The sequence below is a fragment of the Coptis chinensis genome, chromosome 1 (genome assembly GCF_015680905.1).
Source record: "Coptis chinensis isolate HL-2020 chromosome 1, ASM1568090v1, whole genome shotgun sequence".
NCBI classification, from domain to species: domain Eukaryota; kingdom Viridiplantae; phylum Streptophyta; class Magnoliopsida; order Ranunculales; family Ranunculaceae; genus Coptis; species Coptis chinensis.
In genome coordinates this window covers 42,388,641-42,404,528 of record NC_141456.1, presented here as the reverse complement: position 1 = coordinate 42,404,528, position 15,888 = coordinate 42,388,641, and positions in this window count along the sequence as shown.

The following is a 15,888-nucleotide window of genomic DNA, read 5'->3' as shown; positions in this document are numbered from 1 at the left end:
GCTCAGAAAAATCGGCATGAAGCTATTGAAATTGTTTGCTCGAAAACATTTTTCGTAGAAAGATCGGAACAATGCCTTAGAAAAAATAATTAAGCTGGCATATAGTTTCGCTTGAAACGGAAAGAGTTGTACGAGTTGTATAAGCAAAAACTGATAAGGAACCATTGGCTTTTCCCAAACCAATGATTATGTGATTGTGTGAATGTAATATCATAGAACTAAAAATTCTTGTGATGAAAATTAAAATAAAGTATGGGTTTGCTATTGAATATTGTTATTATGACAGATAACATACCTGCAGAAAACTGACAATGTTGTTGATTTATGTAGTTGAAATAAAATAGAACGAGACGCCCCCATGTAGAGAAAAACGCCCCCAATGCTAACTTAACTCGGCAAAATTAGACTAAGCGAGTGTAAAAAACGTTCAAACTTCGCGTGACAAAACGAAACGCGGTGACTTAGTCGGATATTGTCGTAGTGATAGTAACGACTAAGCGAGCAAAAAAACGTTCGAACTTAGACTGACGAAGCTAAACGCGGTAACTTTGTCAGATTTTGTCATAGCGATAATAACGAACTAAAAAAGCGTTCAAACTTAGACTGACGAAGCTAAACATGGCAATTTCGTCAGATTTTGTTGTAGTGATAGTAACGACTAAGCGAGCGTAAAAGCGTTCAACTTAGACTGACAAAATTAAACGTGGTAATTTCGTCAGATTTTGTCGTAGCGATAGTAACGACTAAGCGATCGTAAAAAGCGTTCAAACTTAAACTGACGAAGCTAAATGTGGTAACTTCGTCAGATTTTTTTCGTAATGATAGTAATGAATTAAACGAGTGTAAAAACGTTCAAACGTAGACTGACAAAGCTAAATGTGGTAACTTCGTCAGATTTTTTCGTAATGATAGTAATGAATTAAACGAGTGTAAAAACGTTCAAACTTAGACTGACGAAAAGATGACTGCAAAAGTGATGTGTCAAGCCCTTCGCTTCTAACGGCGGCGGAGAGATAAGCTAATGAATCTGCATAGATGGCGTAAAGTCATTTCGGTCTTTGAGTGATAGAGATGCTATCAAATTGTCGAAAGCAAGACTACATATCAAACTAAGATAAGCCACCATACGCTCATCTCTTTTGCTTCAAAAGACCCACCAAACCGATTGGCAACAAGGCGAAATTGTGTATAACCTGAGCTTTCGCCCAAAGGTCGAGCCGCTCAAGGCACAAATGGCAGCCTCATACTCGGCTTCGTTATTTGAAGCGGCAAAGCCAAGTCGCACAGATTTCCCAATCTTTTTTCCGCCGGATTTAACAAAAACACATCCAATTTCAGACCCAGATTTAATATGCGAGCCATCTGAGTAAACAATCCATATGTCAATGGGATTAGAAATTGCGTTTTCATGTCGGTCTTCGTCGCCCCCAATTAGCGGCGGCAGAATGTCTTCCATAGATTTTTCCATCAATGTAGCAGCCAGCTATATGCCACTAGGTTGACCCGTTGAAGGACTTGTTAATATAGGAGGACTAACCAAGTATTTCTTCAGTTGTTGCAATGCCATCTCACAATCAATGTTCCAAGTTGCCGCCCTCTTTTAAGTCTGGAAGAAGGGATGACAACGATCAGAATATTTAGAAATAAATCTATGAAGAATGGTAAGCCGACCAGTAAGTCGTTGAATTTCCTTCTTATTTTTGGGTGATGGCATATCAATAACGGCGCGTATTTGATCAGGATTAGCCTCAATACCTCTACGAGTCATGAGGTATCCCAGAAATTTTCTAGAAAAGAGGCCCAAAAGAACATTTGACGGGATTGAGTATCATGTTATACTTGTTAAGCCTATCAAAAACAAGTTAAAGATCGGAAAGATGATCACCCGTATTGTTCGATTTAACGACTATATCATCGATATAAGCCTCCATTATTTTTCCCAACAGATCGGAAAAAATTGTATTGAAGAGTAAAATCCATTTTACCCAGAAGATTTAAACAGACAGACGCCCCCGGTCGAGCCTATGTGGAAGATGACACCTGCCATTATCTCTTACAAGAGTTAGAGATTTTAGGCGGTACACACTTTTGGGTCCGACTGGAGATTGTCTTTTTCTTTGCGTGTAACCAACCTATCTAGGTCGGTAGTTTGTCTGGGATTGTGGTCTTCCCTCTAGTTACCTCTGTGACACCTTCCATCCCTGCCTGGTCGGACCTGTCTGGGATGGCAGTTTTTCTCAAATCTGCGAGGTCGGCCTTCCCTGTCAGGTCGGTCCAATCTAGGATGAAGGTTTTCATTATACTTTCTTCTGTGACGCCTTTTTTCCATGTATGGATGGACCTGTCTAGGATGGCGATTTTCCGCAAATCTGCTAGGTCGGCCTTCCCTGTCAAGTCGGTCCAGTCTGGGATGAAGTTTTTCCTTATACTTTCTTCCGTGACGCCTTTTTTCCCTGTCTGGACGGACCTATCTAGGATGGAAATTTTCCGCAAATCTGCGAGGTCGGCCTTCCCTGTCAGGTCGGTCCAATCTTGGATGAAGTTTTTCCATATACTTTCTTCGCGACGCTTCTTTTAGCGCGTTTAAGGTTAATGGTAGCGGCGGCGGTCTTTAACGCTTTCGGAACCTAGTAACAAAAGTACGTAACTTTTTCGTCACGTTGTTGCTTGATGTTCAAAAGTGAGTCGACATCCTTTGGTGTCTTGCAATTGTGGCGGAAACGATAAACAAACTGATTTTCTAGTTCATTGTATTGGTGAATTGATCTTGAAGGAAACTCACTAAACCAGCGTAATGCTTCTCCCTTTAGAGTTGATGGAAAGAGCTTACACATGAACAGATCATCTCCACCACCCCATAACACCAACTTATTTTTGAACGATAGAACATGCAAGCCAGGATCTCCTTCCGACTCATCATAAAAGTTCAAAATCGGGTTGTTTGAAGTCGGGATGGTGGTAAGCTTCCTGAATGTCGAGCGAAAACTTATCAAGTACGCCATCATTGACTGTCAAGTTTTTCATTCTTACATCCCTTGACTCTCTATCGTTAAGTTATTTTGCAATCAACTCTTTCAACTGTTGTTCTGTTAGAGTTAAAGTATTGGCTCGAACAACTGGACGCCCCCGGTCGTGCCCATGTGGAGAAGAATACCTTCCATTATCTCTTATTGGAGTTAGAGATCTTTGGCGATGCACGATCGACTCCGACCGGTGATTGTCTTTGTCTATCCCTGTAACCAGCCTGTCTAGGCCGGTAGTCACCCTTGGCCGGGTGGTCGGTATAATTATACCATTTCTCCATGTGTTGTTGTTCTTGTCTGGGATGCCCGCCTTCCCAGTCATGTTGGACATATCTCGGATGGCGGTCTTCCCTGAAATTGCTTCTCAGAGGTAAATCTTCCATTTGAGATCGGACATGTCTAAGGTAGTAGTTATCCCTGCCAATCCGATTTTCCCCATAAGTACGGGTAATAGGGTCATTACTCTTAAAGTGTGCACTGGTTGATTGTGTTTGAGAAATAACACGTTGTTGAGGACGATGAAGTGGATCTTCAAGACGGTCCCATACACTGGAATGGCCTGCGTCCCTTCGTGGTCGCCTGATGTTGTTTAATTTGCAGCCTCGTCCACCGGCCTTTGCCTCTTTGCCAGCTTCCTTCTCAAGTTCCTATTTTAAATTTTTGACTCGTCGTAACTCACACTCAACCGTATTAGGAGTGAGGGCGATAAGCGAGGGTGGTGGTGGCGGTAAGCGGTTATTCGGTTGGATGTTGAGAATTGATCTTACCACTAGGAGCAACTTGATTGTTCAACGGTTCTTGCATTGGCTGATTTGAATTTTGAGGGTTGCAATTCCTATTAGCAGGAGGAAGATGTTGACTATTTGGTCTGCTTCTTGTGCTTACCATCTTGATTGTTTCACGTGATAATGAATTCTAAATTCCCCACAGACGGCGCCAATTATGTTTCGGCAATAAACTGCTTCAACACAACGAGAGCAATGGTAAAGAACGCACTAAGAAACAGAGGAATTTGATGTTGGGGGAGATGAAACTGAACCAAATAATGGCTGCCTACGTACCCAAGATCTATTCTCTAGGGATCAAGTTTCAACGTAGTTCCTTATGAAAAATAATGTGGTATTTATATAGGTAGAGTAGAGAGTCCTTGTAGCTCAAGTAATCTTGTTGCTTGAGTAATTGTGATAGAATATAACTGTCAACTGATAATTATCTTTTTGATAAGAAATGAATCTGGACATAAATCAATGTATATTAGTGGCAAGTCATGTGGCTAAGGTTCAGCCTTAGACACATGAGTTAATGGGCCTGTACATTAATCCATGATATTGCGAATTGGGCTTTAGCCCTGTTGATTAAATGAATAAAATAGAGACCCCTACTAATGGACGTTTGCCACGTAGGTGGGGGTCGAAACACAGCTCACAGAAAACATCGATCTAGATATGTAGGAGAGGCAGAACTTAAAGCAGCTGAGGTGGCCTTAATACTTGATGTTTGCACTTTAATGGCTTTAGATATATATGGAACAATTACACAACTATTAACGTACCAATATTCAAGATTTCCTTACTCACGTGTTTTCGTGTGTATGGTTAGAGTAAGGGTTTTCATTCCACCTAATACTAGGATGATGTTACAATTGAAATTTTAGCACCTTAGATAACTATGTGAGTAGGGTGTTGATCTTTTTACATTTTATTTTTACTTCCTACGATAATTTAACATGCAAGTCACGATAATTTATGAAACTTTTTATTAGAAAACTAGAGAGAGAGAAAGGTAGAGGTTTAATCCTACCCATGCAAGGTATAACTACATATTTTTTTAGAAAACATATTACTACTATCTCTAAACCGTTTTAGGTTCATAGACAAACCCAAAACGGACTTGAGAATCGATCCCTAGCAAGATGTACTCATTTTTGAGTCATCTTACTAGCATGAGGAGTTGAATTGATATTTCATCTCTGTAATATCATCTCAACTCCTGGCGTCATCCTACATCAACTCGTCAAATAGAGAAGTATGAATTCTCTAAGAGCTCGCATGCGCGACTAACCCCAGTGTCACCTGGGTCACGCACGCGAGTTCATCTTGAGCTCCAGGCTTTTAATTTGGCCGGACACTACCATTTTGGGGTAGGATGTTAAATGAGTCATAAGTTTCAAAGTAGTGGTTCTGTAATCTAAGAATACGTAGCCTGATCCTCACATGAGCATCATTAACCCTCCACCTTGGAGGGTTTTAGCTCAATCATGATCATGGGATTGAAAAAATATGCTAAATTATGCTATGATAAATTGAAGAATGGAAGAAGAAGAAGAATGGAAGAATTGATTTACCTAAAGAAAATGCTGATTTTTATTTAGAAGAAAACAAGTGACTCCATTAACACTATTCAAGAGAGCAAAACACCAACTTCAGCAACCGGTGGAATTCCAGGAACTCCCAACCCCCGAAAAGATGGGAGAATTCCCAACAATCACTATCCCAGAGAAAGATTACGAAAAGGGTTTGTTGTTTTGCAAACACTGTTTTGTGGGAAGGATTGATTTGCAAAAAGTGTCGCTGGAGAGAGTTAGAGCCATTGCCTCACAAATTTGGAAACCAACAGGAGAATGACTTATTACTCCCATTGGAAAAGGTTTTCTGTTTCTCCGCTTTTCGAATGCAGAGGATCTAAACAGAGTTTGGGCGAAAGGATCATGGGACTTTGATAAAATGCCTATGAGAATCAGCCAATGGACTACAAACTTTAATCCCGAAAGCTAAAAGCAATCTCATGGCTTGGTTTGGATTAGATTGCCTGGTCTCGGTCAGGAATATTGGGAGCCGGAGGTATTGATGTCCATTGCTCAGGGAGTGGGGTACCCTATGCAAATTGATGAGAAAACCTTCAATAGAGAGTATGGATACTCTGCCAATATTTTGGTTGACGTGGACCTCTCCAAACCGCTTCTAGATCAAATCTATGTCAGGACGAAGTATACCAATTTCTGGCGAACTGTTGAGGTGGGCAAACTACCAAAAATGTGCACACATTGCAAAATTATGGGGCATTTGGTAACGGAATGTAGGAGGCTTCGAAGCGATATGCAAAATAACAAAAACAAAGGAAACAAGGATAAGGAGGTGGTAGTGGATGCCACTCCCTCCTTGGAACCGATGGGAGAAAAAAGACGCAGAAGACACGGAAAAAAAAATCCCACAGGAGAGCCCAGTCAAATGGGGTGCTGATTTGGATAAAAGAGTTGCTAACTTACCATCTCCTCCTGATAAGAGCTTTGCAGTCGAGGGTTCGAAAAGTAGAGGATTAGACTCCTATTCATCTACATCGACAGGACATGCTGAGCCACCAATACCTTCCTTGGGAGACAGAAATAGGTCCAAAGTAATAAATGAGGCTAACTCTCTGCTGAGATCGGTCAACTGGGCTGATTTTGCGGATGATGAGAATGAAGAGGCCGGTGAAGAACCATGGCAGAAGATAGCAAAGAAAAAGAATAAGCCGCAATGGATGTTGCAGGAGTACTCTCCTCCATCTACAAGGGCGAGGAAAAATAACTCAACATAAACAATGACGAATGTCCTATTCTGGAATGTTTGTGGAATGAGAAGAACATCTCCTAAGTTATACTTAGAAGAAATCATACAGAAGTACAAGCCAAACTTGATCGGTTTGGCAGAGCCTCTTATAGCCCCCACTGTTACTCCATCATGGTTGATTAACAAGGGCTACAACAATATTTTTGCACATAACCACTCAGATAGCAAAACAGGCAATATCTGGATTTTTTGGAAGAACGGCTTGGCGGTGAATGTGGTTGCCATTAATGACCAACATATCACTGTGAATATGAACTAGCATTTCATATCTTTTGTCCATGCCAAATGCTTCTACATACAAAGAAGAGCCTTATGGGAAGAACTTGTGGTTTTTGGTGCACTAAACACTTTCTGGATTGTAATTGGAGACTTCAACTCCATTACTACAAGAACTGAGAAGAAAGGTGGAAGGTATCCGAACCAAAGAGCAATGAATGAGTTCGTGGATTTTATAAACAATAATGCACTTTTGGACACGGCCACTCAAGGCATAGCTTCTCCTGGTGTAATAGGCAAATAGGGAAGAAGTGGATTTTGGTGAAGATAGACAGAGCACTAGTTAGTAACAGCTGGCTAATCCTAACTGGAGATGCAAGATATTGCAACGCAAGTTCTCTGATCACTCACCAGTTATGGGATGGTGTTACAAAAACACTAGGCCTGACAATGTTCTGTTCAGGTTTAGAAAGATCTGGCTAGAGCACAACCAGTTCATGAACATGGTAAAGTTAAGCTGGAGTGAGCCAATGTGTGATGGTCCTATTCGCCTTATAATGCGCAAGCTCAAAAGACTCAAGAGTACTCTAAAGGCTTGGCACAAAAATACCTACTGGGGCACTAGAGATAAAATCGCTCAGGCAAATAAATCCTTCAAAGATATCCAAAAACAGCAAGAGTAGGAGTCTTTTGATGTCCAGCTTCATTTACAAGAACTGGAAATGGAAAAACTCATCTCAAACCTCATGCACACTGAAGCCACTATGTGGAAACAAAGAGCATGCATCAAAGAGGAGCTTGAAGGGGATAGAAACTCTGCTTATTTCCAAGCTAAAGCACGAATTCGGCAGTCCAAATATTTTATTGAGGAGATCAAGACAGATGAATTGAAGGAACTATACTGCATGACCAATGTCTTATCAAGGAGTACATGGTACAAGCCTACAAAGTCAAGTTTGAAGCCATCCCTGTACTGTGAAACCAGGAGCTTCTAAACCTCATCCCACATGTGGTTACTGAACAACATAATGACATGCTCATAGCTATACCTAGCTGGAGAGAAATAACAGACACGGTCATGGGTATGGATCCACAAAGCTCCCTAGGACCTGACGGCTTCCAGGGCATGTTCTTCCAGAAATGTTGGAGCATAGTGAGAGATGATGTTTGTCAAGCCATTAATTCTTTCTTCACTGATCACATCATCCTGCAAGGAATGAACTCAAATTTTCTAGTGCTGATTTCGAAATGCAAGAATGCTCAGGAAATTGGTCAGTACAGGCCACTTTGTTTAAGTAACTTCATTTTCAAGATTGTTACTAAAATTTTAGCTAACCGGCTAACATCTATTGCCATGAACATCATTTGTTGTGAGCAACATGGTTTTTTGAAGGGGAGAACAGGAAGCACGACAATTGCTATGGCCTCAGAACTCATCAATGATATGCACATAAAAAGATGGGGTGGAAATACAATCATCAAATTGGACATCTCTTAGGCATTTGATTCTCTCAGCTGGGACTTCCTCTTTATGGTACTGGAGAGATTTGGATTCAGCCCAAATTTCCGTGACATGATCAAGAACATTCTCAGCAGCGCAAAGATTTCTATTATGATAAACGGTGGTCCTTGTGGGTTCTTTGGCACTGGCAGAGGACTTCAACAAGGGGATCCCCTATCTCCTCTTCTTTTTGCTATTGTGGAGGATGCTCTCAGTAGAAGCGTAGTGAGGCTACAAAGTTCAGGACAAACCATCCCTATGGCATTTCTTGGGAATACATACTCTCCATCGCACCTTCTATTTGTGGATGACATCATCAAATTTGCTAATGGAAGTTTAAAAGGCCTCAAACACTTGAGAAATTGCTTGAATGACTACCAACTAGCGGCTGGCCAGCTCATTAACAAGGAAAAAAGCAAGTTGTTCCTCGGAAGCATGACATACACCAAAAGAAGAAAGGTGGAAGCAATATTTGACATGAAGGAAGGCTCTTTGCCTGAGGTATACTTGGGGGTACCGCTATTCAAAGGTCGTGTCGCACAATCTAGCATGCAAATTCTAGTTGACAAGATAAAAAAGAGAGCAAGTGGATGGACATGAAAGTTAATTTCATTTCAGGGGAGAGTGGTCCTTGCACAGACTATACTGAACAGCATGCCAGTGTATAACATAGGAATCTACAAATGGCCGAGACAGAGCATAAAGGAAGGGGGGAAGCAGCCATCAGAAACTTCATCTAGTCTGGGAACCTAGCAGTAAGAAAGACTATCACACTAAAATGGGTGAAAGTTTGCAAGCCAAAGGCGGAAGGTGGGCTAGGCCTTAGACCCCTGAAGGAGTTGAACCTTGCACTTCTCATGAAACTGGCATGGCAAATGATCACGACGGATAACTAGTGGTCACAGTATATGGTTCAAAAATACAAATTGAAGCAGGGAAGGTGGTTGGCGAGTCACAAATGCTAATCTATATGGAAAGGGCTTAAATGGGCTTTGGAAGAGATGAAATGGCATATGGCATGGAGTATTGGCTCAAGTAGCTCTCTAGATGTCTGGAGAGATGATTAGGCTGGTCCAAACTTGGTGATGGCCTTGTATCCGCACTTTGACTGGAATAACCACTCTTCAAAAGTTCGGGACCTAATTGTGAACAATCAATGGAGCTTCCCTGATAGCTTGATCAATGCCTTTGCTTTTCTAGAAATGGATCTAAATTCTCTGCTGCCTCCCGGTACCGAAATTGAAGATAGAAGAATTTGGAAACCGGATAAGGAAGGGAATTTCTCAGTGTTCTCTTCCTTCGAAACAATCAGAGAAAAGGGGGTTGTTGTTTGGTGGGGAACAATCATCTAGAACAGCTACGTGCACCCCAAGACAGCTGGAATTGCATGGAAAATCTTGCAAAGAATCATTCCAATAGATGATAAGGTGAAGCGTAAAGGCATTCCGATTGTTTCCAGATGTGATGGATGCAAAGAAGAGGAGGAGAGTTACGAACATTTGTTATGGAGCTGTCCCACCTATCAAGCCCTTTGGGAATGGATTCTACAAATATTCCATTTGAATCCGCAAATAGCAATTGGAGTGGCAGACATAAAAGGACTTATCAAAGCAAAACGACTTGCAAGTCCTTTGATCAGAGAGCTGTGGACTGCTGCGGTTCTAAGTATGCTAGTAGCCATTTGGAAGATGAGAAACTCTCAACGATACAATGACTCAAGCTTCAGCTCCAGACACATAAGGAATAAGGTGTGGAAAGGTATACAAACTACTGGGTGTCTGTCCAAGAGTCACATGTATAACACTGCTGCTGAACTTGCTATACTACACTCTTTGGATATCGAATGCAAGCCTAAGCCGTTCAGTGCAATCCAACAAGTGAACTAGTATCCACCTGAACAAGGAGTGATTAAAATTAACTGTGATGGATGCTCACTTGGAAACTCAAGACGTGGAGGCACTAGATTAACATTTAGAGATTACAAATCCAATCTACTTGGAATTCTGGCATAAAGGCTCAGGGTGGTTATGAATTATGAGGCAGAAAGCATTGCGCTAGTATTAGCAACAGAGAGAGCCATTGCTCACGGATGGAGGGTAATATGGATAGAAACTGACTCCCAATCGGTTGCTCATTCTTTCACAAAGGGGTCATCGTATATTTATATTCATATATTCATATTTTGCCTGCAAAAAAAAAAAAAAAAAAAAAAAAAAAATTAAGCTTTTTCCTAAGAATAAACATGCATGAATGAGAGTGTATGTGAGTGAATGCAAAATCAGCCCATTTCAAGAGCTTTCTCTCATTCTCCCACGTGAATCACCTCCCACCATTTACTCTAATTTAATTCCATCTTATCTCCAAATCATATAAAGCCAAAATTAAACACTATTTGGTAATAAAAGTCTAGTCAAGATAATTAATACATGCAATGTGTCAATTTATGTCAATAATTTGGCACTTTTGTCTTGACTTGCTCCATGATTGATGACTCATCCCTTCTTGTGGGCCCGCAAGTCGATTTTTGCAAAATCTGACCTGAGGTAGAGCTTGTTGTACTGATCATCTGGGCAGCGTACTTGCCGAAATCGGGGTCCAGGTTCAAGAGATATGAGTTTTGGAAGTTTGATGCTTTTTTGTACGTAGTCCTGTTCTGACTTGATTCTGTCCTGTTTGGATCCACGGGCTTTAATTCGGCTTTATTGAGCTTCACATGGGCTGATTAGTAAGATTTCATATATATATACACTATCCCCGTGCTTTAATGCAGGTTTAACTAACCATTGTTTTCACGTTCACTGCGAAAACTTGCAAAAGTATGAAATTAATTATAATTATTTCATGCTTATTAAATACATAATTAACCAAATTACTATGTTTCTATGGGGTTTAATATTATAGTTTTGGGTGCTTATCAATACTCATGAGAAGAATGGGCATACAAGAGGTGGACATCGAGGGTGACAATCAAGTTGTTATGAAAGCACTTGCAGAACCTGAGTCAAGCTTCAGTTGGCATTTGTTGAGTCTAAGAGACTTTATTTTAGATTGTTAGTTGTTTTGTTAGTAGGTGTAATTTCTTTTGGATTAAAAGATAGAGGCTGCAATTTAATTCTCTGGTTTTGCAAGGGGAAAGAGTGATATTTTTTATACTCGTCAAATTTCAAAACAAGTGATCGGTTTGGTCATTATCCTCTCATTTTATTTTGTCCATTTTTGGGGTAGAACGGTCCTATCCCTTTAAGAGGGCAGGACGCTATGGGTTTGCCAAATGGGTTGCGCACCACTTCGAGAAACCTATCACATCATTTGTTGATAGTTGTAATGGTCTGATTATTTCTATTGAATGAATGAAGGGCGGTATTTAGCGGACAAAAAAAGTGTAAACCCATATGAAGAAGGGACACATTATTCCACTACGTTTTTACCAAAGGGGTGTTAATCCCATTTTGTGGGGTGTAAATACCGCTGCCTATAAGGAAATGGATTCTATTTAGAATCTAATTTTTTCTATTTTTTTTTTGGCTGACCGGGTGTCTGGGCCAGCTTATGCGCACCTCGACTAATCCGGGGGCCCTAGTTGAAAATTCAGTCTGGTACTGCCTCGCCAATAGCCTTGAAGGGAATCGAACTACCTTTGGGGAGCAAACCCAAGGCCGGACCAGCTCCGCTACCCCTAAGGTTGATCAAAACATTCCAATTCCAAAGAGTTTATGACTATTTAGTACCACGAACTTTCGTTTTTTTTCCTAAATGGTACCCGAACTTTGTTTCTCGCCTATTCATACCACGAAGTTTCAATTTAGTACATCAGTTAATTTTCCATCCAATTCCGTCCAATTTCACTAATGGCGTTAGCACTATTCACACAACACTATTCACGTTAACAGTGTTTTTTCAAAAATTCAAATTTTGAAAAACAAAAAAACACTATTTATGTGAACATTTTTTTTAAAAGAATCTTTAATCAATCTTAAAAAATTAATTCTTTAACGAAAAATAATTAAAAACACTATTCACGTGAACAGTAATTTTTTTTTGGGTAATAATCTTTAAAATTAGATTATCACAAAAAAACACACACACACACACACTGTTCATGCGAATAGTGTTTTTTTGTTTTTTGAAAATTTGAATTTTTGAAAAACACTGTTCACGTGAATAGTGCTGACGCCATTAGTGAAATTAGTCGGAATTGGATGGAAAATTAACTAAAGTACTAAATTGAAACAAATTGAAGCTTTGTGGTACGAATAGGCGAAAAACAAAGTTTGGGTACCATTTAGAAAAAATGTAAAAATTCGTGGTACTAAATAGTCATTAACTCAATTCCAAACCATCTAAACATTCCAATTTAGGGTGGTCCACCACGAATTCCTCCTAAGTATTTTCCTTAAGCTTGATTCAAACTAATTAACAAACCCACCATAAGCATCTAGTGGAGCTTTATGAGAGTGAGATTGTGAGAATGTGAGATAAATTTAATTGGAAATCTATAAGCAATAGCTTGGATTTAGCTGAGTTGCTATACATCTTCTTTAAACAGTAGCATGTACGATCATTTTGCTGAATTACTAACATACTTTATCAAATCAAACACTTTGAAAATCTTTAGAAATTAAAATTGTTTTTGTAAGGTTTTTATATATATGAGCCAAAACACAATCTAACTACTATAAAAAGAGAGCCTCAACCTACAGTAACACTTTCCAAATTTACCCCTATAACCATTTGCTTATTACGGTTATGGCTAAAACAAAATAAAATGTAATAACTTATAATAGTGAAGGGTAAAATTGTCTGAGCAACAATATTTTTCCACTCCACTCATCACACATTTTATTTCTGAGTCTACCCCTATCCAAATCATCATATTACATTATTTAAACAAAAATATTAAAATAATTTAAATTGTGATAAGACCATATATGTCTTTTAGTTAAAAATAATAATTTATCCACAAACACATGGATCCCTATTTAATTAAAAACTATTATTTTTACAATCACATGGGCCCACGTGTTTGAAAAGTATTATAAAAAAATCTATTTTAAAATATCGATTTTCCAATTATACCCCTCATACTTTCGCATATTACAATACTAAAAGTCAAACAAATAATTTAATTTAATTTAATATAAGGACAAATAAGTAATTATACCCACCAATTCACATATCCACTACTTTGTCTTTTATAAATTAATATGAAATTTTGACATTTTCAAACCGAAATTCCGACCAAAATTTTAATATATTCTAAAATTTGAAAAATATATTTTTTGACCCAACAAATTTTTAAAAATTGTATACTTTAAAATTTGGAGTTTCATGTTATTTTATTTTATTTTTCCTTATGTGAGTTTTACAAGTGTGCAACAAGTTGCCCACTACAACAATTTTATTGATTTTTTTTTTCGAAATGAAACAAAAAGAATACGTATCATACATGTGTATATTTCACAGGAATCGACCGTGCACAAAGAACTAGTCTTATTAAAATATATTGTATTATTTAATAATATTGTGTGGTTAAAACGAAGGAATTAAGGAATTGAGTCAAGTGACATCCTAGTTCAAAGAAATTAATTAAATCTATATTTCTTAGAAACTTTATATTTTTAATCATTCAATTTATTACCTAATTTTAATAGAAATTAAATTAAGAAGAATTTATATCATTCAAAATGATTTACATACATTTTTAATCATTTTAATTTGTTACCCAAAGTAGGTTCATAGTTTTGTAGCATTGTACCATGAAGGCATGAACTTTGATCGTTTTATCTAGGGATGCAAATGGATAGGTTCGGATTCGGATATGCCTGTATCCGAATTCGAATCCGAAAATTTATATTGATATCCGAATCTGAATCTGAATCCAACGGATATTAAAAAATTTATCCGAATTTGATTTAGGATATCCTAATCGGATATCGGATAATATCCGATCCGAAAATTAAAATTAATTAAAATTTATTTTCTTTGAATAATTCATTTTACCACTATAAAATCTATATATATACTTGTCATTTACCACTATAAAAGCTAGTATACAAATATATATATATTTGTCATTTATTATTATTATTTTGTTATTATAGTTTTATATTATTAGTTTATGATTTTATGTAATAAATAAATAAATAATATATAATAACTATTAATTTTTTAAATTGGATCTGATATTATCGGATGCGGATATGGTACTATCCGAATCCGTATTCGAAACCAGTTCGGATATAAAAAATTATCCGAATCCAAAATTTTTGGATAATATCCGATTTTTCGAATACGAATTCGAATCAGATTCGAATATTTGGATATCCACTTGCTTGGGCCATCAACTTTCTTGGATGCTTCATGGACTCATGGTACTTAATTATAAGTTTTTGTAAGTCAAGTTTTGCTACTCACAGTTTCACACTTTTGGCACTTATAAGTAGCTGAAAAACAAACACCGAAAAAAGTGGTCAACCACGTATACAACGAATAAGTAGTAAGCACTTACAAAAACCAAAAAACAAAAAACTCATAAGTTTTATTTGTTTTAGTTTTAGTGAGAAACTCAGAAGTGGAGTCATCAATGGACGAGCAAAAGTCAAAGATTGATAGTGAAGATATCATTAGGGAGATTTTCCTGGGTATTCCATGGCGATCATTCTTGCGATTCAAATCCATCTCAAAAGATTGGGCTGCGATTGATATCAGAACCTTCATTCATCCATATTTATAAGTATAAAAACATTACTCTTGCAGGCTTTTACTACTGTAGTTTTTTCAAGAAAATTTTCCAAACTGACGATATAACTTTTCAACTACTTAAAAACGGGCTTTTTCGTTCTAAAATTCTAGATTGTTGGTGTAAATGTTATAATTTGTTTAACCTTACAAATGTAGGAAGATTCGAGGATAAGGGTTTGTGGATTGGATTTGATCGAGTTCGTGTGGACGAACTACCTACGTATCAAGCTTTTACTCTTGGGAACTTGAATCAGGTCAAATGTAGTTCCTCATCCTCTTTATATAGGCAAGATGCTTGTGTCTCCTGCTCTCCCGCGTCAGGTCTCCACATTATTGGCGAGTTATGGAGAATCAATGAGGTGCGTGCCTGAAGCTTTGGTCTTGAAAGCAATAATAAAGACATACGTTACAAGCCATTATGGAACGGGATGAGTGAGCGGTATGGAGGTCGCTTCTGTGCGAGATTGTCTATTTGACTCGAGTCACTTTGAAGCGAGTTCATCAGACGAATACTTGAGATCAGTTGGTGGTCACTAGGTTGAACAGATCGCTTGCCTGAGTCGAGTCACTATGAAGCGAATTGTGAGGACGAGGACTTGAGGTCAGTTGGTAGTTCTGTTTATGCTGGACACGTGCTTGATATTTATTGGATGTGAATATTACTCCCTCACACAGCCCCATTGATAAGTACCAAAAACTGTGTTTTAAACCCCGTAGAAACATTACATTTGGGTCAATTATGTGTTTAATAAATATAAATTAATTGTATTTTTATGTTTTCACAAGTTTCAACAAATAG